Source organism: Crassostrea angulata, chromosome 10, assembly GCF_025612915.1.
Source record: "Crassostrea angulata isolate pt1a10 chromosome 10, ASM2561291v2, whole genome shotgun sequence".
In the NCBI taxonomy this organism is placed as follows: domain Eukaryota; kingdom Metazoa; phylum Mollusca; class Bivalvia; order Ostreida; family Ostreidae; genus Magallana; species Magallana angulata.
Genome location: NC_069120.1, coordinates 51878627 through 51900740, shown reverse-complemented (window position 1 = coordinate 51900740; position 22114 = coordinate 51878627). Strand labels below are relative to the sequence as shown.

Below are 22114 nucleotides of genomic sequence, written 5' to 3'. Positions count from 1 at the left end.
GATTATAAACAAGAAGGGTGTATTACGGTAGACAAGGAGGTTTAAAAGCTGACGATAGATTTTAAAGGTGTATAAGTTGCCAATAGAGCAATTAACGGACGATTGATTTAACTCAAACGCAATTTCTTGTATGTTTACGTTTACTTGACAATTTTCCAGAAACACCAAGAATGAAACAACTTAAGTGGCTTCAAATAAAGAATAGAAATGCACTGGTATTCTGTTTTCTCTTACGTAGGCCATATCTCTTTTAAAGATTTTAGAATTTTTTAGTTAGGTACAAGTATTTGATGTAGTTCTTTTTTAAATGGCCACTTTCCTATGTTCATTAATAGGATAGATGAAAAAGAGAGTGATTATTTATTTACTAAACTTATCAGAAGTATGAAAATAGAAGATATGGATGGTAAAAAGAAGTCATTTATGACTAATTCAACGCAGGCCATTCGATATCTCAAATAACACTTATAGGGCCGGTTAAACGACAAAAAACATTCTAGAGGCAATGAGCGTTGACGGCATTTTTATGGGTATTGACTGTTCCCGTCATTTGGCCAGACTCTGCTAATGAAAAATGACAATAACAAACTATCAAACATCTAAAAAATTCATAAAACGAAATACAAATTCAAAGCAGAGCAACACGGACCTCTAAAAATATAGTGGTAGGATCAGGTGCCTAGGAGACGTGGGCATCCTCTGCTGACCGGACTCACCCGCCTTTGCTCAATTCACAATTGGGCATGTCATAATCGAAGTAAATGTCAAATTCGGGAAAATGTCATAATAGGGAAAAAACGAAACGTTGATGATTTGGTCATCAATCATCTGCTTCCGAAAATCTCAAATATTTGATATTTTCATTAAAGCTCTAAACAAAATAATATAAAGACATTTTAGTTGGATCGACATTTTCAAAATCTAAATATTGATTGAAATTCAATCCTTGATAAGGAATTGGCGCAACGCGTTTAATAGTAAGGTTTTTAAGCAAAATCATAAAACAAATTGTAATATGTTTCAAGCAAAAAATAAAATTTCACTGGTCTGTATTTATGTTTCATTCTATAAAATTATATTGACACTTGCAAAGGATTTTCTTTATAAAACACTGTTGGTGCAATCCGTTGTTATTCCTACATAACAGCAGCCTGTGTCAAGAGGTCAAAGGACCGTATGGATAACTTTGGTCAATTCTTTTTGTATGTACTCAAACAAACCGACTTCCGCTAAAATACACCTAGGGCCTTCTATCGTAAAGAAAACAGACCTTAAAGCATAACGAAAAAAACTTGTCTGTATTTTCCTAAACGAAGTTTTATTCGTTTTTTTTAATATATGTACCATTTTTTTTCCGGGGAAAAATGTTCATGGCGTAAGATTCACGTAAGATAATGTTTATGGATCAACATTGTAACAAATCGTTCTTTAAAAATTACAATCGCAATTTGTCAAATTAGTTAAAATCAGTTATAGTTCATTTCTAATTCTCATAATAAGTCTCGATCAAAATCCCAAACACAGTATCAAAGACCTTTTGTGCTTAATGTTAGTCCATTCACAATCAGTTTTAACTCTATATTTCTAAAAAGGATTGGTTTATCTTTGTGGATAAGTAGAGGGTCTATTGCTTGAAAAAAAAATTAAAATAGAATGTAAAAACAGTCAGTTTTTTGGGAGAGTTCATGTCACAGTTAAATTGGAGATCACAGGGACAGAAATACCTGTGATGAACACCGGTAAGCAAGTCACTGCAACGTTTGACTTTCTGTAAAACTCAGGTTTTATCAGAGGTTTTCAGATAACTTTGTCTGAAGAAGTACAATTCAACTTTATGAAATGTTCATATCATTAAAATTATGTAATTATTTCTCATCTTTAGCATGAGAGAAATGCAGTGTCAACGTCAATAACATTGGAATTGGTGGTATCCATTGACGGAGATCTAGAAACTCGCATAATCTTGTTGGCCCTGTTTGAATACCAAACTAGGATGTTTAGGACGCATTCAACATTATAAGTCCATATGACTAATCTTTATCTTATTCTAAACGCTTCCTTTGATTAAAATTGTTTGCTACATTTTATTGAATTTATAAAGATCTTGTTAATGTCAAATTATGGGTTTCCCTAAATAATCATTAAGGTAGTTCTAAAAAAAGGTAAACGCTCCATATAAAGCGGTTAAACTCCTAATCCTCGCAAAAGATATCTCTATTCCAAGGAAATCAATCATAAATTGAAATAACTTTTATATATTTTGAATATTAGTTGTATTATTTTTATTTTTTAAATGTGTCGGGTGGTATGAGACACCTCCATGTTGTGTCGTATTGTTTATCGAAAAAACAATAAAATGAAGTGTACTTATATGAGTAGTTTCATTCCCAATATTGCCACCTAAAAGAGTAGCAAAGATTTACTGTGAACATGTAAGTTTTGAGTTCGAATCTCGCCGTGGGTTTTACATTTTGTTTAACCTCATCAAATATTCTTAAAGACTATTTGTTTGGTTAATAATTGTCAAACTTAAAAATTTTAAACCGATGAAAGTATTGTAATCATACTGTACTTTAATGCGTTATAATATAAATGGAATGTAGATAAAAAAAATAATTATTGTGAATCTTTGAATTAAGATTATTTACTTAATAATTTAAGAATTATTCTTTAGATAGTTGGTATAAACAATGTTATATCTTGATGATTCGCAGTTATCTATGAAATGTTTACTTGATATTTTTGTCATTATTGTAAATGTGACACAAATACACTTCCGTGCAATATCTATATAATTTATAAAAAAAAACGGACTTAAACGAAGTAAGACGTCAGTGCACCTGACTTGCAAACGACGAATGACGGTTATAAAGGCACTGCAAGCGTTCTGTTGTAATGCATTCGAGAGACTAAAGAATGTTTTTATGGGAATCACCCTTTGCGAGTGGCATCCAGTTTTGAAGTGAAATAATACAAACGTTAAATTTTAAAAAGGCATGTCAATCATTTGACTTACGATGCACTTGCGATGACTTGAATACCATTTTCCTCCTACGACCAGCCACGGTAGCCAGGACTCACAAGGTTATTTTTTACAGAATTATTTTTATGTAAACAGGGAAAACAATATTATGCAATGAATGTCACCAAAATTTACTATAGTAATGTTATTAAAGAGATTTCTTTTAATTTAAGAAAGACGTTTTAGTACGAGTATAGCGATTGTTTGGAAAGTGACCCATTACAGTCGTATGTACAGCACGAGCTTGATCGTGCATGTGATTGACAACCAAATACACGCTAAATTGTTGACGAACGGATTTATTTTTTATTTGGTGTGGACGAAAAATAGACAGGTATTATTATACACACACGAAATGAGATGTAAAATGCACGTTTCTTTTGGAGTACATATTTATTTTAAAATCATCATGTATATATTTTGCTGCCATGATGTAAATTTTGAATGTACTGCCGCCGGGTAAATTCAGAATTAATAACATGATATTGGGAATACAGATGAAGAAACAAAACCAATTGTACAAGTTATTCAACAAATATAAATTCAGACAAAATCATAACTTGAATATCACATACTCAAGTTATGAACGGATTCAAACACTTCGATTGATAAAGATGGGGATATGATAAAGACTTAATTTTTAGAAATTGTTTAATTGTTTTGAATTATAATGCATATCATGACTTAGATATTATTATTTAATTTGCCAAAGCATAATCAAAGTGCAATAAACAATGCCGTTTAGAGAAGAAAAAACCAGATGATATAAGCTATATGCTATAACGTCACAATCAGCGAACGGGGCAAAAGTGTACATCCAGGATACTAGATGCTTAAAACCTTCATAATTAATAGAACTGGAGATTTCTTGTACATATCAGCTGTGAAATATGAATAAGTATTTACTATATCTAAAATAAACTGGACGCTATTATTTTCTAGGTTTATTTTAATTTTCAGTTTCAGTTATATGTCAACTTTGTTCATTTACGAAAATCATGAGCTTAACGTTTCTTTTAGATTGTGTTCATTTTATGCCGAATGCAAGTTTTAAGTTCAACAAGAAACGATTTGACTCAAGGTCATTGATAACATCCACAAACATTGAAAAATATTTCAAATGCGTTGATTTTTAATTAATCGTCAAATGATATTTTCTGAATGATATCTATTAAAATTAGGGTATTGTTAATAAAATTACCATTAAAACTATAATAATGATGTAATTATCTTAACATTCAAATGATTTTAACAAAATAATATGTAAAACCTAATCAGGTAAACTGAATATCAAGTATTTTAACTCGAGTAATGATGCGTCGTTCACTCATTTACATATGGTTTAAATTTTCTCATTATTCATTGCCGTTTCAAAATTCCAGTAATATCAAATTATCGATTCTACGGTTTGCAAATTTCTAATTTTCTTGGTGTTGTTTTTATACGCCTGTAACCTAGTTTCCATAAGAAACCAAGTTTTAACCTTATGTTTAAATGGAAGCAACATTTTTCTTTCGGTGAAATTAAAAAGATTTTGCACTCAGTTACTATTGACAGTAAGATATTTACGACATTAACATTCCGCATAACGTGGCACAAAGGAGGGCGTTCTCTGCTGTAGATTGAACTAAATCTGCACCAATTAAGATACAAATTATGCTACTTGCGAAATTTAATTCAACGCAATTTGGTTTTATGTTTTGTAAGCACGTTGCTTTTTTCGTATACAGTTGATCAGGTGACAACCGAAATATTTCTTGTTGTTGAAACAAGATTAGCACAATTCTATACAGCCAACATGTTATTTCTTTTTGTTACCTTTAGATTAAAGATGTGTACAATTTTAAGATATAACATTGTGACTAGGGTAAAAGACTTGTTCGTACAACTCGTTGCCTAAATTTTGGCAAGTATTCTAATTCCGTTTGGGCTTTTGTGAAAAAAGAGTTGATATACAATAAATGTAAATAAATTTTGCCCTTTTTTGTCATGCTGTTTTTGCATTACTCAATTCTAAAACAATAAATCTAAAATTCCTATCATTATACTTAAACTGAGGTATGATAAACATAATTTTTTGAGAAAATACAAATACAAATAAACATAAACGCTTCATTTTTAGTTAATGAATTCTAGTCTGATAGTTTTAGTACCTTTTTCGTCTTTTAAACGAGCAATAATTTCGGTTCCAGCAAACTCAAGTTCAACAGTACATTCATAATGAACCGTTAATCCACCTTCTGGGACGTCAATGTCAATTGTACCGTGTTTCTTGCATCCTTCGTCGGTGATGTATCTTACATTTTTCTCCTGCGATGTAAAGAGAACGCACCGTATTGGTTTAAATCGCTTATGATTTCTGTTTTCATCTTCAAACGACTCCACTAAGTCGTATGAAGACACGTCTCCTAGTTTTACAAGATCTCCAACTTTGTAAAGGGCTCTAAAATTGTGTTTACACCACGTTTCTCCTTCTTGAACAACCTTTTTATTTTCATCATCTCCTTTAATAAATTGTCTCATCGTTTGAATACCATAAGAATAAAGACAGACTCTAGCCTTAATGATATTATTCTCATGTCCATACAAAACCGCCCCACTGACTACTGCTAAGGACGAATCGAACGAAACATACACAGGTATGTCTTTGACGTATTTCCGGATCTCAGAGCCAACAGCAGGAGACTGAACTAAACCTCCTACAGCCAACACACAGTCGATATCTCCATGTTTTGAAAGAGCTTTCCGTAGTTCTTCAAAAACATCTTTGACAATAGGGAGAAAGAAATTATTTAGTATAAATGAAGACTTGATGAACAGTTTTCCACGTTTCTTAACCTGTACACTAGATATACTCATTTTGTCAAAATGTTCCTCCAAAGAGTATCCCCAAAACTTTTCTGAGCTAGCTTTAAGGGATAGCGGGATCTGGAAGCATATGGGAGTATCATCATCAGGTTTAATTAAACGTTTTTTGGTTTCAAAGTTTTCAATGAGTAGCATAAAATCAGATCGATGCTTCTTTTTGAATTCCTTTATCATATCTTTTCCAAACACGTCCTCCAGCCACTGAATGAATTCTTCGTTAATGAAGACTCCACCAAACGCTCCTCCACAAGCTCTTTCTACGACGTGAATTTCTTTCTCACTTATGATCTCGATAATGCTGATGTCTGTTGTTCCCCCTTAACATAACAGTAGATAACCAACTGAAATCAGCTGGTATAAACAGATTGCAAAGGTATTCAATGATATTAATTTTATGTTTAAATATGTAAAAGTCGCAAACGTTATGCATTGTAAACCACAGTCCATAAATATGAGCAACTTTTATTTTCTATTAAATATCAATAATTTAAGTTTTTTGTAATAAGAAAAAAAAACCATTATATCTAATATTTGACTCAAAAGAAGCAAAGTTAGCATATTTGTATTGACCTAATTTGCAAACATTTGTAGAATTGAACATTGTTATCACAATTAGATAAATGCTGACACTAAAATGTTAAAGTAATAGGTCCCCTACCTCCCATATCAAACACCAACATCTTTTTCTTCTTAGATAGATTGCTGTCGTCTTTTGCATTGCAAATATTTTGCATTTTTTGAAATCGGCACTACAGTGCTGCAGCCTCCGGTTCATATACCAGCATGATATCATCTGATTTTATTCCCGCCTACAATATGATACAGTTTTTTTTATTGCAATTACCAAGGTTGAGTAAATCAAAATTATAAGCATATTTTATTACTACAGCTATATACACCTCTTCTGTTGCCTCTTTAGTAAACTGTTTGGCAGCATCTGTCCAGATAGCTGGAACTGTAAGCACCCATAGGATGATTTGAGCTCTCAGAGGCATTCCTCTTTGTTCCAATCTTTTAAATAAATTATCCTTAAGATAACGGATTATCATACTGAGAATGGTAAGCCCCAACATCGGTTTACCGCATTCATCTTCTATAGTGTCTGTTCGAGAAATTTTCTGTTATAAATAGATAAAACGATTAAACACTACCCTGCAGTAAATTAATACAACGTACCTACGAATGTTTTTCCAAAACATATTCTTATCTATAATATATACCTCCTTATAAAGCAGTCTTATTTTAATCTTTGTAAAGAAGTACCAGTCTTGGTGCTGTCCATTTTAGACCAAACTTGAATATTTTTCTTCTGCCGTATATCCAAACGATTTGAAGGTTTTGTCAGGATTCAAGAGAACAGATGAAGGAGCCTTTGGTGACATCGTTTTGGATCCATTTCCGGTCCAGTGGTTTACTTCTATCTTTAACGGATCAAGTCGATAATCACTTCGAAAAGAAAAGGCATAACCACTATATGCTGTCCCAAAGTCTATGGCAGCGACAAGAAGCTTGCCGTCCAAGAAGGTAGTACCGCCAGCCATTTTGATCAACCTTGTTTTTATTCAATAAGGAAGTTTCAAAGAAAACGCTAGGTTTTATACATGATTCATGACTTCAAAGAAAGCACGATGAATAAATTTGATTTTCAATATATACTTTGACAATTTTCCAAGGTGAGAATCTCATTTAAGTTGGTATTGCGTTAAAATTCTTTTAAATCTAGCAAGTTGGGTTTTTTAACCATTTGTGCAGCATAAAAGATCGTTGTCATATAGAAGCACCACAGCACTAGAGACAGTGTTTAGAATCGGTGGGGGAGAATGGCGCAAGAAAAAACAAATCCAAAAAGGGTAAATAAACTTTTTATTTCCGACATGTTACAATTCATTTTTTTGGTGTAAATGAAATAATTGAATGGAAATTTAATTCATTTACCATTTATCTACGATTAATCTATGTTTCCCATAAAGAAGGTGGCGAGCAGAAGAGGGAGAAAATAGTTGTTGCCGCCATTGACTTTGGGTCGACCTACTCTGGGTACGCCTTTTCGTTTCGCGATGATTTCCAGACGAATCCTTTGAAGATTCCCACCAACCACTGGTCATCTGTACAGTCTGGTGGAATATCATACAAAGCACCGACAACTGTTTTGTTAAAACCTGACCAGACGTTTCACAGCTTTGGTTTAGACGCGGAAGATAAATACGCAGAGCTGTCTGAAGCAGAAGAACACCAAGAGTGGTACTACTTCAGTCGCTTCAAGATGAAACTCATGAATGCACTGGTATTGAAATTACTTTAAAAGATCCTCCTAATAATATCAATAAGGCTTGGGTTTAAAGTTTATGCTATTTTTTCTTGTTAAATTGTCTAATTCCCTCTGTTTGTTATCAGGACATATCTAAAGATCAAACAGGAAGTGATCATCTATTTTCTAAACTAGAGCGAGATATGGAGATAAAAGACATAGATGGTAAAAAGATGTCCTTTATGACCATCATAGCACACGCCATTCGATATCTTAAAGAACATTTATTGCGCCAATTAAACGACAAGAACATTCTAGAAGCAGTGACAGCTGACGGTATTTTTTGGGTATTGACAGTTCCCGCTATTTGGACAGACTCTGCTAAACAGTTTACCCGAGAAGCAGCAAGAGAGGTACATATCTTCGTTAAGTCAAATAATTTATTTTCCCTTAATTTTGCCGTTAAAAATAAAGCAACATATCCACCGAAAAATATATGGTGTTTGATAGTCTATTCGGTCAATCGATCTAAAAAATTGTATCAAACATGATTTAAACAGTATAATAAAAAAGACGCAGTGAATAATAAGATTCAAATCAAATTTAACAGTCCTAAGCATTTAATAAGTGAGCATTGATTCCAGTGATATGATTAAACATGTATTTCGTCAAAGGCATTCAACAGTATTAGTTTAAGTTAATGATTATTTGGAGTAAAATATCATTTTCAATAAAAGTAATAAAAAAATTACGATAGAAAAAATAAAAGTAAAATGAGGTTTTAAAAACAAGTAAATAATAATATTCAAAATAAGCAGATCGACAAAAATTTACAATATCTTGCGTTATCTAGGCCGGAATTCACGACGATCAGCTAATGCTAGCATATGAACCGGAAGCTGCCGCCCTGTACTGCCGCCTACTTCCGATTGATAGATTTGGGAGTGGGGGCGAACACCAGGAGCTAGTGCTCAAAACGTTTGAACGAGGGAAGAAATTCATGGTAATCGACCTAGGGGGTGAGTCATTGACTTTACGTTTATATATAACATGTCTTGATGATTATCAAGAAAGATAATAACATCTCGGGTCTTTTGTTAAAGACTTATTCATACGCAAACAATTTTATTTCTTTAAATTCGGAAGCATTGTATAATATATTATTAACATAATAGTACTATTAAAGTAGTGTTTTTGTGAATATCAATCTAAATTTCAATATAGGCTTTATTCCATTTTTAGAGAGATTTTTTTAAGACAGACATGAATAAGCATTAAGTTGTCTTTACCTACAGAAGTAGGAAAATGCTTGCTAATAAACTTTTTTAAATAATTTATTTTCATCTTATCTAAATATAGGAGTATCTGATTAGATTGTAGAATTTCCATTTTTCATCAAATAGCAGACCCTCTAAACAACTAAACTAAAAATAAGTTTACTGAAATCAGTTTACAATGTATCAATGTACTTGAGTTATCCATTTTGCGGTGTGAGAATAGTATTAGGAAACAGATTTGTGCTAAAATGTCAAATCCTGGTGATTGCCATTAAATATCGTTATACCTTTAAACATATAATGCCACTAAAAGTATTCGTTCCGAAATCTTCTAATTTTTGTCAAAACAATGGCAATTGTTTCACATGTTTCATAGTGGATTGATGATCATTCATAACTAAGGTATGGTCACAGTTGAAAAATGTTAGTTTTATAGTAAAGGTAATCTTTTTCTTAAGTTTTGATGAACATCAACATGTATGTTATAGTCGGTGTCATTTTAAAAGAAAAACACAAGATGATGTTGCTAAATATTCTATAGGTATATTTATTAAAATTAAACGTATGTCATTACCATTAAATAATCGCAGTATCTTACTTATAAGACAATTTTATGGTTAAAACATGTTAATGTTACTAAAATTTCAAATCAATACTTATCACTTAGAAAACACCATGCTAGTTGTGAATCTTAATATCTTGAATCAGCTTATAAAGAAAAAGAAGAAAGAAAAAAATCAGCTAAAAAGGAACAATTGCTATCATATATTACAGTTAGTATATATCTGATTTGCTTTCGGGCGGTCAAAAATGCATTATGGGCACACAAAGAATGCGGTTACTGCTGACAAGCTGTCATAAATGTATTCCGTCGCAATATAATTTTGGATATTTATTTTTTTTTAACTTTTATCGGGTACGTAGGCTGGTCAATATAGTTGTGATTGGGTGCTCTTTTATTGTAAAATTAAAAGTGCGTGGCCTATTAAGTATATGAACAAAAGAAGTAATATCTTAATGTATTGTCACATTATCCAATTTACAAAAATCTTCCACCGAAATAGTAATTTGTCCTAATTTACGTACATAACAAACAAGCGTTCAGCTAACACAGAAGAGTGTACGGCGCCTTCCTGGTGCTGTGTTCCCGGGCACTCTTTCTTAAATAGTATACAGCGATTTATTTTGTGCATTTAATAACACCAAAGTTCCAAATTGATCGTGGGTTGAGATATTTCAATTAAAATATTGGTAATGTACCCACTACATTCAAATTCAATGAGTTTTTTGCAAATATGTAAGCTTTCATTTCCTAACACTTCACCTCTTAATAAATGTTTACACGGACTGAGCATTTCCTAATGTATATGGGTTTTATCGTCACTGTTTCTTAGTAATCCTGTTTGAGTTTAATTATTCATAAAATACCCAAATCACGATTAATGTAATTGAAATCAATTCATCTGTTTATTTATATACGTATTATTATAACTTATTCAAAACATCTTGTAGATGGATTGGTAAGCTCTTTTAATACAAATATTTGATTGAAAACACGTATATATTATAATTTATGTGTGCATTTCAGTTTGTTTGTTTCTCATACTATTACCGTTGAGAATCACTTATGGACATAAAAATCATTACTTGATCAAAACTTGAGATGCGTGGAACCTCAAACATTTGGATTATCTGACATCCGAATTTTCAACAGCTTTAGTAACTATGGTGACATTTAGATGAATTGAAAAATGGTCGTTCTTTCTTTTTAACGCAGTGATAGACATTGGCGATAATTCAAATACATGTACCATTATTCACTTCATATTGATAATTAAGGAGAAATTCAGATGAATATATAAACAGTGAAATGCAGTTCTTATTGGTGTTTCAGATAGGCTTTTGCAGGAGAAATATACACTTACAAATTCACACGGAATTCGCATTCTTCTACATACGCCTGCTATTTTTCCATATGGCTGTTTGTTCTAAGGTTTCTCGGCATATGATTCTAAAAAGTCGATTTACCAAAAATGCTTTGTTAGATTAGTCAAAATTATTCACTTAAAAGAAAAATAATGGCTTTTAACATCATTCATTGTCGAGATGTTAATGAGAAAAGAATTTGGTTCTGAAAACCTAGAATGTTCCATTTTTAAATAAAAAGGTATACCCCAACAGTTATTAAAAAAAACTTCATGATAAAATTTGCTATTTGTCAGTTTATGGAAGAAGTGTTTTCTGCTTTCTAGTCATAGTTTCTATCAATACCCCCAAAAAACCTGAAAAGAATTTTAAAATTTGCTTAATGTATAGATAAAGAAATATGCAAAGTCTTCTGTTATTCAAATGTCTTTTGCTTCAACTTAAAATCGATTTTATTTTAACGAGAAAAATAAGGTCAAATTATTTGAAAATTAAATGTCGATATAACGTCTGTGGTTGTACAAAAAGCCTTTTGACACGACTTGTCAAACCCGTGAATTGTATGTCGTGTGACTTCATACGAGAAAAAAACCCAAGCTAAAATATGTTGACAAACATATTGACTAGTCAGATGTGAGTTATTTATTATGATTCGGAATCTGTTTTAAAATATGCTAGCATCAGACAGAGGTACTTGAAGCGTAGTTGTCTGTGCATAATTCTATTTGCTATAATCTTATATTGACATATTAGAGGATGACCTGTTATTTGGATGATAAAATTTAGCACATAAAAGTTGTGCACCTATAAATTACAAGATACCAGAACGACCTTAAAAGTCAATATAAATATCTAACAATTATAGATTACAAAGGACCTGACAAATCAACATTTTAGTATCAGATTTAGTAACATACGTATTCTACAACCAAATAATTGTTTCCCGAGGAAAGCTTAAAATTGAATCCTAATGAGAATATTGCCATGTTATATTTAACAACTTCTTTAAAATACCAATCAACTACCGAGTCGGAATCAACCATTAGTATGGCTACTGTCCCATGTATTTTACTGGTGTTGATATAAAAAAGTTGTAATAATACCACCAGTATTTTTTAAATTATGAACATACATGTATATCTACAGTTTGCAGTGTCTTTGTCAAAAACACAAGAATTAGGTGTTGGCCGGAATTATGCTTGTAGAATAACACCAAGTGCCGGAATTTTTTTGATGTGCACTACACGAAGAATTATACAAATAATCATACATTTTCATTTTCGTCTTTGAAGCAGCTTTCGATTGTTTGTTGCAAAGCTTATACCATCGTGTATTTTCATACCTCGAATAAAGCGTATAAAAATATTAATGTTTGTCAAGTTCTTTAGCTCACCGGTGAACTACGTAATATATATTTTGAGCCTCCGCAATAAGCGAAATTCATTAAATTTGTTACCTGTCGGAGTTGAAAACGTTTACTGCAGAGTTTCTTTTCAGGAGGAACAGTCGACGTCAGCGTTCAAGAAACTACTGATACAGGAAAAATGAAGTCCATTTATGATGTTTGCGGGGGTCCGTGGGGTGGCACCAGAGTCGATGAGGAATTTACCCAATTTCTTATCAAATTGTTGGAGCAGATGTGTTTACTGAGTTCAAGGCTGAGAGTAGGTCTGAATACCTGGAGCTGATGCGAATCCTAGTGATCAAGAAAAAGCAAATTGATTACAAGTCTCAAAATAAGATTCCTCTTAGGATGCCTACTGCTTTGTTTGAAATCTTAGAAGAACACACCGGATGCGGCATATCAGAGATCATCGTCAATTCTCCCTTTGCAGACTCAATATCAAGCTTGCAGGATAAAATAAGCTTTGATGCAAGTTTGTTTAGATCATTTTTTAGAAGTTCAATACAAGATATAATATCTCATCTACGAAGTGTATTGGAAGACCCAGTTTGTAAAGATTTGCTTGGGATAGTGGTTGTTGGTGGTTATGCAGACAATCGTCTAGTAATAGCCAGCATTAAAGACTCTTTTCCTGGAAAACGAATTATCGTACCTATTAAAGCTGGTCTTGCTGTTGCCAAAGGCGCCGTTCTTTTTCGTCATGATCCAGATGTTATTTGCTCACGTGTGTGTCGCTATACATATGGAGATGATATTTGTTTACCATTCAATAAAGACAAACACCCATTTAGCAATTTAAATTTGATAAACAACGAGCTTTTTTGCAAAAACATTTTTCAGAAGTTTTTTGAAAAGAGAGAAAAAGTCTTTCTTGGTCAGAAACGACCTTTACCCTCTGATTATGACTTCCGTGACAAAAGTAGAGCTGATCAGCGGGAACAACCATTGACAATTAAGTATATGTTTCAAATAGAAAAAATCCTGTCTTTATTTATGATGTCGGGTGTCGCACATTGGGCGAAATTATTGTGATTTGCAAACACAAATCAAAACGTTGGCCTAAAACGTTTTCGTGTACGATAGAATTGGAAATATCTGGAACTGAAATTCAAGTTACCGCAATCATCAGCAGTGGAGAAAAAGCAAAGTTTAACTTTTTTTTGATTCCTCACTTTAATAAAACATTATTATATGATTAATGAAGCCCGTCTGCAGATTTGATTATTTTAATATTACTTTTAAGCAAAGACATATTATTCAAAAGTACTGTTTTCTAAAAGCTTAGAATTAGATTATGTATTATTCACATACTCTGTAATGAATTTGAAGCTTGTTTGCCTCTCTTCAAAGGCATGAAAAAAATATCAGTTATTTGTTAATTACTACGTACCTGTTTATAACTTCTTATTAGTACTCAAGGTATTTGAGTCTGAGATTGTATGTATGTTATTAAAAACGATATAAAGGTATCGCCTCATTGATGTGACTGATTATAGACAAACAAGTTATACATTGTAATTTGAGGGGAAATAAACGTACACGTACACTGTCAAATCTTGAAGAAATTATGGGTTCACTTTTGTTCATATACACGCATTAGAAAAATCAAAAACTTTGATGAACGTTAGCACTGTGAATGATTCATAGCGCTGTTTCATTTATTTGACATTTGTTTTTGCAATTCGTCAATAAATAAAAAAATACATCTGCAAATTAGAAGACTTTTGAAAAAAAGATCCGGATTTATATTTGTGATAACTCTGGTTTTTACATAATTTTTTTTCTTCTAAAATTCAGGTAAATCCTTTAGAGGAGGAGAGTTTAGAGCAAGATGTCTGAGCAAGTTTTAAAGCTAAAATTTTTAGACAAGACACATTTTAACAACAGTGGTCCGCATTTACAATTCATTGCATAATTTAATAGTTCATATAATCTCACTATCGTTTCTTTAAAAATCTCTAACATCAAAAGTATAGAAAGTTAAATTTACTCAAATGAGTTTCGTCATTTGCTAAGTAAACTAGACTGTGTGGTTTTTTTTTTTTTATCAAATCAGTAATGTCCTTTGTTTTATTTTTCTTGATATCCATTGTGTGTTTTCATCTATTCTTTTTTTAATTAAATAATTATTAAATGTATTTATTCTTGTTAAAATTTGTCTTTGCTATTCGATAATTGGCATCCCTAAGTGAACATATTCATGAGTTCTACGATTATATAGAAAGCTTGAAAAGACGAATACGATACGAATCAATCAAGTTCATATTAAAGTTCATATTAAATTATCATTCCCATGAAACGGCATTAAAAAATAATAATTCCATATTTTTAATCTTATTTTAATTTCAATTGAATAGCATTTAATTGCATTTAAAAGTTATATCCCTCTTTGATCATATTTTGCATGTTGTTTTACAGGCGGAACAGTTGATATATCTGTACAAGAAAGAACCAACGATGCTTAAATGAACACTATTTACAAGGTTTGCGGCTAAAGATGGGGTGGAACTAAAGTAGATGAAAGTTTTCTAAAATTATTAGATCAGGTTATTGGATCAGAAAATATGAAACACTTTAAAAATGAAGGCAGGTCAGAATTCCTGGAATTTTTGCGAGGAATTGAGCTAAAGAAGAGGACGTTCAACAAAGATTCGATGAAAAGAGTTGTCCTGAAGATTCCTCCAGCTTTAGTGGATATTTTGTCAGAAAAAAGCGGCGAAGAATTTGAAGAAAAATTCAAAACATTAGAACGAAATAAAGCATTATCATTCAGTGGAGACAAGCTAAATATCGACAATTCCCTATTTGCATCTTTTTTCGAGAGTTCGATGAATGATATAATTTCTCACATTGAAGATATTTTCAATGCAGACATTTGCCGTGATTTGTTTGGGGTTGTGATGGTTGGTGGATTTTTCGGAGAGAGAGAGAGAGAGAGTTGTCTCAACATTCGATAAGATTTCTCACGGCACGTGGTCAGAGCACGGGTGCTGTCACAGACAGGAAGTGTTATGTAATAGTTATACACACCCGTAAACACAAGGATAACTTTTCTATTAATTGTGTCGTTCTTGTGATTTTCTATATACCCTTCTGAATCAGGCATTATTTTATCTTCATGCAGTAAAAATAGAAGGCGCGTATGATCAGGGACTTTTATATATACGTCCCTGGTATGATATTTCTGAAAACGCCCGTTACGGAAACATGTGCTATTATGTGCATTTCAATTATGCGCCGTTACGGCTATATGCTCTACTTTAGCAGTTCACATAAAATATTAGTTATTTGAAATGAGAGAGAGAGAGAGGGGGGGGAGAGTCTCAGCATTCAAGAAAAATCTTCACGGCACGTGGTCAGAGCACGGGTGCTGCCTTGGTCAGGAGGTGTTAAGTCATAGTTACACACCCGTAAACACAGGGATGACTGATTGTCAATGTACCTGTCTGAATTATGAATTATTTCGCTCTAAGTGAGTCTCCACTCCATATCCTCCACCCCAATATTACAAAGTAAATCTATCTCTTGATCTCTTAAAACCCTTGATCCATCGAAGTCAAACTGCCGTCCCGTTATTCATAATCTGTTGTTCTTTTACTCTCGATAATCCGAAGTGGCCGATATATGCAAGCGTTACCTAATTTTAACACCTACTTTGTCATTCATTAGACGCGGGACCCGTTTTACGGGATTTGCTTCAGGTGACACTTGTAGTGCAAGGTGATAATTGTTCCATGATTGACCATACCGTTGCCTAGACTATAATAAACACCGATCGTCCTAAATGATTTATTTAAAACGAGAGAGAGAGAGAGAGAGAGAGAGAGAGTTGAGTTGATGCCTACGGTAGCGACGTTATAATAGTACATCGCACAATATTTGTCTTCCTTAAATCTGCGGCATATTTTCAACTCATAATATGCAAAAAATAATACTTTAAAATAAAATATTAATAATTTTCAAGTACATGTATATGCATGATTTGCGTAATACATTGCTTTGTTTGGGACTCTTGAACAACATTAACAAAATACATGCAGCAATAGTTTTCTAGAAGTTTTTGTTTAAAACAGTTCAAAGAAAATAATGAATTTTTCTTCTAATGATATTTATATCTAAATTCTAACAATAAATAAAACAGCGCTTGTAATCGACTTCTTGGTTTAATCCCTGATACAGATAACACGCTTGTTACGGTGTCTTACACCATCGCGGTAAAATCGTGGCCCCGCGATCACCGCGATGACAATACCGCAACGGTGTATAGCGGAAAGGATTAAAACACCATCACGGTGTCGCGGGAAAATACGGGATCCGCGTTGGCTGTAGTGTATAATTATTAACTCTGCCGTTAAAACGCTTTCCCTGGCAAAAAGTTTATCATTCCAATGCAAGCTGGTTTGCCAGTTGCCAAGGGAGCAGTTCTTTATGGACACAATCCTGAAATCATTTTTCTCGAACATGTCGATATACATACGGACGCAGAAATGGCGTTCCCTTTGATATTTCTGTAAATCCAAAGGAAAGGTTAATAATTATAGAAGAAACACTCATATGCATGGGAGTCTTTTCGAAGTTTTATACCATTGGTCAGCGAGTATCTCTGGGTGAAGCAGTAGAAAAGACTACAACCTATTTTTTTGTCGATGAATATAACAAGCATTTGCGCGATGAACCTATCTATGTAGACATATTCATTTCAAAAAAGGAAACACCTATGTATGTTGATGAATGCAGATGTGAACTACTCGGAAAAATAGAATGTAAAAACGACGAAAGAAAATGGCCGGGAAGAGTTTTTTTCAAAACAAGAATGGAGATTGCCGGAACAGAAATAAAAGTCACAGCTTCTACTCATACTGGTGAAAGCGTGGATGCATTTTTTGAATTCCTGTGATGGCATCTTGATTTTTCTTAAGATACGTATTCCTTAGTGAGAGATTATCAATAAATTAATGTAATATTGTTTTTAAAACTTTATGACATCATTCAATTGTCCTGGTGTAAATGAATTTTAATCTCTCTGGTTCACGTTTGTAACAGGTTTATCCGTTGATGTAAATATCACCGTGCAAAATTCACTGTTCAATTATAACATTATTTTGGACTTTACTTTTAAAATTTAACATCTGTTTCGTAATATTTTCTCACAGTTTATTTCTTACAAAGTTACTTATTCATTTAGTGATTGACACTTTTCGGACTCTATATGTGATTTCAAAGAGACAGATAGCCATGTCTCAAGAACTGCTAATCTCTTAAAACAACATTGTGCAATTATCAGTTTTTCATGTCTTGGACATCAAAGACTCATTGAGTTTATTTAATTATTTCATATCTGTGAACCTTTCACTCAGCTAACTTATGTCATCACCTGTCAATTTTTACTCATTGTTCAGATTCTTATAAATAGTTATGTACAATTGTCAATCGGCAGTCTGGAATACGGCGGCCAGCCTCGGCCACGTCCGACTCACTCAGAGTCTTGAGTCCGGAGGCCACTACTGGCCATATCCGACTTGTTTGTGAAATGTCTGTCTGTTAAAATGTTTTAATGTTGCCATCGTTGAGTCTCGACCAATAAATACGGAATCCTTCATCACTTGGTTTATTTCTCTGGAACTGTATACTGGTGGACCTTCGGGAATACGGCAAACCTACCCTTCGTTTTTACCTTACGGCCCACAGCGCGCCTCAACCTTATACTACTTATACATTCGACGCCAACATTCCCTCACCCCGTCCGTACTGCACACGGCGGATATACAGCTCCAGACGAATTCCCTAGCACCGTAAAATCTACGCGGTCACATAAAGAAGAAATCAAAACTCCTGTTAGGGTTCGATTAACAGGCTATTATTATCACCAGTTATATAAATAGATTTGACCCTGTAAAACAATATATATATATATATATATATATATATATATATATATATATATATATATATATATATATATATATATATATATATATATATATATATAACGAATATGAATATACGGCATAAAACACATAAACTTCAAGTAATTACGTATCGATGTACAATCAATATATTGAAGTAATTTAAATTTATAAAGGGAGATAACTCGTATAAGTAAACTACACTTTACATTGTATCTCCTTTATGTCAATTTACATGCATTTACATTTCAGTTATAAAACCATTGCTATAATTATGTAATGCATATAATACATTAATATGATATTCTAGGCATATGAACATACACATACCATTCTATGGGAATAGGCCCCATGTACAAGTTGAACCAAGTTCAATACGACTCAATTGCAAGGTTTATGTGCATTCTGTAATTGATTATATAACTATAACACTATCATAAAAGTAGTTTTAATTAAAACACATTTAGGGAGACTTCAGTTATAACTATTTTAACTTTAACTTATTATTTCAAAAGTCTCTCTCTCACTATTCATTGAATCAGAGAAAGTGCAAAAGAATTATAAATAGGATTAAATACTGGTTTGACATTTAGTAGAAATATTATAAACGATATTAATATTAGTGATATTAGATAAATTTACCAAGAAGAGATGTAATTTTTCATAAACGTCTGTACACTTTTATTACAGTCTGCTCTCTTCAAAATATTGACACAGATTAAACTAAAACCCAAAGAACTTTTGGAGGGAAATCGACCAACCAATAGACAAACAAGAAACAATCTTAAACACCAATGAGATTAAAAGATACAACTTAACTTTGACCAAAATATAATGACTGCCCTAAAGGCAACTCTGGACCTCTCTACAAATTAAGTTGTCATGAATGAATATATCAATTAAATTATCATAGAATCCAATATATATGCATTCAAAAAAATCATGAAAATATCAAAATGAAATGATGCATATGTAATATAAATGTACTTGTAATTAAATCATAAAATATGAGACTGCGTTCACATCGTGATCATGCAAACAAAGAGTAAAACTATAATTATCAGCAATTCTGAAAAACATTGTGTGTAAATCAATTGTAACGTAAGCAATGCTATCTTACGGATTGTATAAAATAGCTGGTATTCTATAACCATATAAAAATTTACAATAAAGTCCATTTATTAGGTGTAATCGACTTATCATTTTTATTACGTTTTAAATTTATGAGTCAAAATTTAAGTAAAGATTGATTATTTACTTTCATCAATCTAAATTAAATTTTTTTTTTACAAATGAATGAAATAAGGGTAGGTACATATCAAAGCATCAACAATCCATTTGGGTATTTTGATTATTATTTTAATGTTTTTTCTGAATCATTTATAACTATAAAGTAACCGCTGTAATAGGTGTATTTGGAAATATGCATTAATTCTATCATCATAAATAAAAATTGTTTTTATCAAATTGTCTGAATCAAGAACTCGATCAGCTCATTTAGCCGTCCGGGCATTTTTGTGGCGTTACTTAGAATTAAGGAATTTGGATACGAGTAAACAGATGCCATTTCAAATTACCTATGGTCATTTTTTGTTGTATACTACCAAATACCTCACGTATAATGACCCAAGGCAATGATCTAAGTGACCAACGAATCCTTCTATTAGGGAAATATATAGCAAGCGGCTTCCAAAATATTGTCACGTTTATGCTATTTGTTTACATCGATTTTTCACTCTGCAATTTTACCTAGTATTAATTTATTTGTCATTTTTTTTTTCAAAACTAACGATATTGATTAGGACATTTTTCACATGGTTGGTAAAAACAAGCTGAAACTTTTATTGCTATTATCGGATCTTAATTGCTTTTCATGTCAAAGAGGATCGTTCCAAGTATATTGTTTGCCTTGAACGTGGTTCTTAGATGGCACTATGTTGCCCTCTTTTCCTACCTTTGACCGTATAAAGTAAAATAATTCGATTTAATTGCTAAAGAATTGAATCGCTTTATTGGAGAGACCATTATTTGGGTTTGTTGGGGTGATTAGCATACCCTAATAGCTACTTCGTCAATTAGTCAACCCCACTTTTCATCGACGGAGTGAAGCAGACGAGAAATCGCTTATCTAGTTTGAAATCTGTTTATTTTAATTCTTTATTGTTAAATTTAAGTCATTCTATCGTAAAATTTTAAAAAGAGAAATATTTGACCAATATCTTATAGCTTTAGTTTCTCCATTGTTTATTTATTGCGTTTGATGATGCACGATTTTAAACAGTGTTAATCGGCCACATGTTTGAAATTTATAGTGGGCATGAATAATACATTTTCAGTAATTAATTTTCAAGTTACTTTGTTTTTTCTCATAGTTGGAAGTTAGTTTCAGATAAATAAGAGAATGCCAAGGGGGAAACCTGCTCGAAAGATACATGCTGCGTCCGCCAGCGCCGAGCGGCAACCAGCCCAAAGTACTAAGGGGAGGCATACCGATAGATCGACCGCAGATCCTGTTCCAGCTGTAGAGGACAACATAAATGCCGTGTCAAACAGTGAATCAGCTACCAATGAGGCTACTGATGCTGTCTGCACTCCAAGTTTTGATTCTGCCTCTGTCAATGGTCCTGGATCCTCTATCCAAGACAGTACAGCAGGTAATGAAGTTGCCAGTATTTATGACAGTTTGGGGGCAAATGTTTCAGAATCAGTAAAACAAAAAATAGTTAAGGGAGATTTTATTGATTTAGGTCAGCTACTATCCAATCCGATCCTGATGGATGGTAAGCAAACCCTTACAATATCAAATGGTCAAGTGGTCATTGAACCTAAGCGGGCCTCAGTTAAGATTACAAATGTACAGCAGTGGACAGATGCATTCTTGATTTTTTCATCTATATATTCTGTTGTTTACCCTGAAATTTTTTTTAGGATTGTTGAAATACATCCACACTATAAGGCTAGGGGCTACAAGGTGTGCAGGAATAGGGTGGAAATTTTATGATGAGCAATTTAGGATGAAAATGGCTAAAAATCCTAGTGCATCATGGGGAGTCGTAGACCAAGAGCTCAGGCTTATGTATATGATTCCTTCAGCTAACCCAGTGCAAAAGCCTTTAATAGGAGGACATTTTCTAAAATGTTATGATTTTTACAATTATGGGGTGTGTGTAAAACAACAGTAAAAAAATATACATATTCTCTCTTATTGAAAACGGTGATAAAGCAAAAGGTATCAGACGTTTCCCACAGAGGGATGTCTTAAAATTTTGTAAGAGTTTATTAAAAATAAAAGATCTATTATATCATAAATTTTTTTTATTTATTTTAGCGTCTACAAAATAAATTATAATACCCAGATCTATAGACAAAATACGACTGATAAATTCTATATAGACGAAAACCTTACTTATTAAAAAATTATCTTCCTTGGGTTACGGTTTTTACACAACATACGCAAACTAG

The 22114-nt window shown here is 32.6% G+C and overlaps 3 pseudogenes; 2 read left to right on the top strand and 1 right to left on the bottom strand.

Moving 5' to 3' along the window:
- Positions 1-5140: 5140 nt before the first annotated feature.
- On the bottom strand, positions 5141-7431 carry LOC128165261 (heat shock 70 kDa protein 12A-like; annotated as a pseudogene).
- A 279-nt stretch (positions 7432-7710) lies between these two features.
- On the top strand, positions 7711-13945 carry LOC128166042 (heat shock 70 kDa protein 12A-like; annotated as a pseudogene).
- A 368-nt stretch (positions 13946-14313) lies between these two features.
- LOC128166041 (heat shock 70 kDa protein 12A-like) lies at positions 14314-17643 on the top strand (annotated as a pseudogene).
- The last annotated feature ends 4471 nt before the right edge of the window (positions 17644-22114 follow it).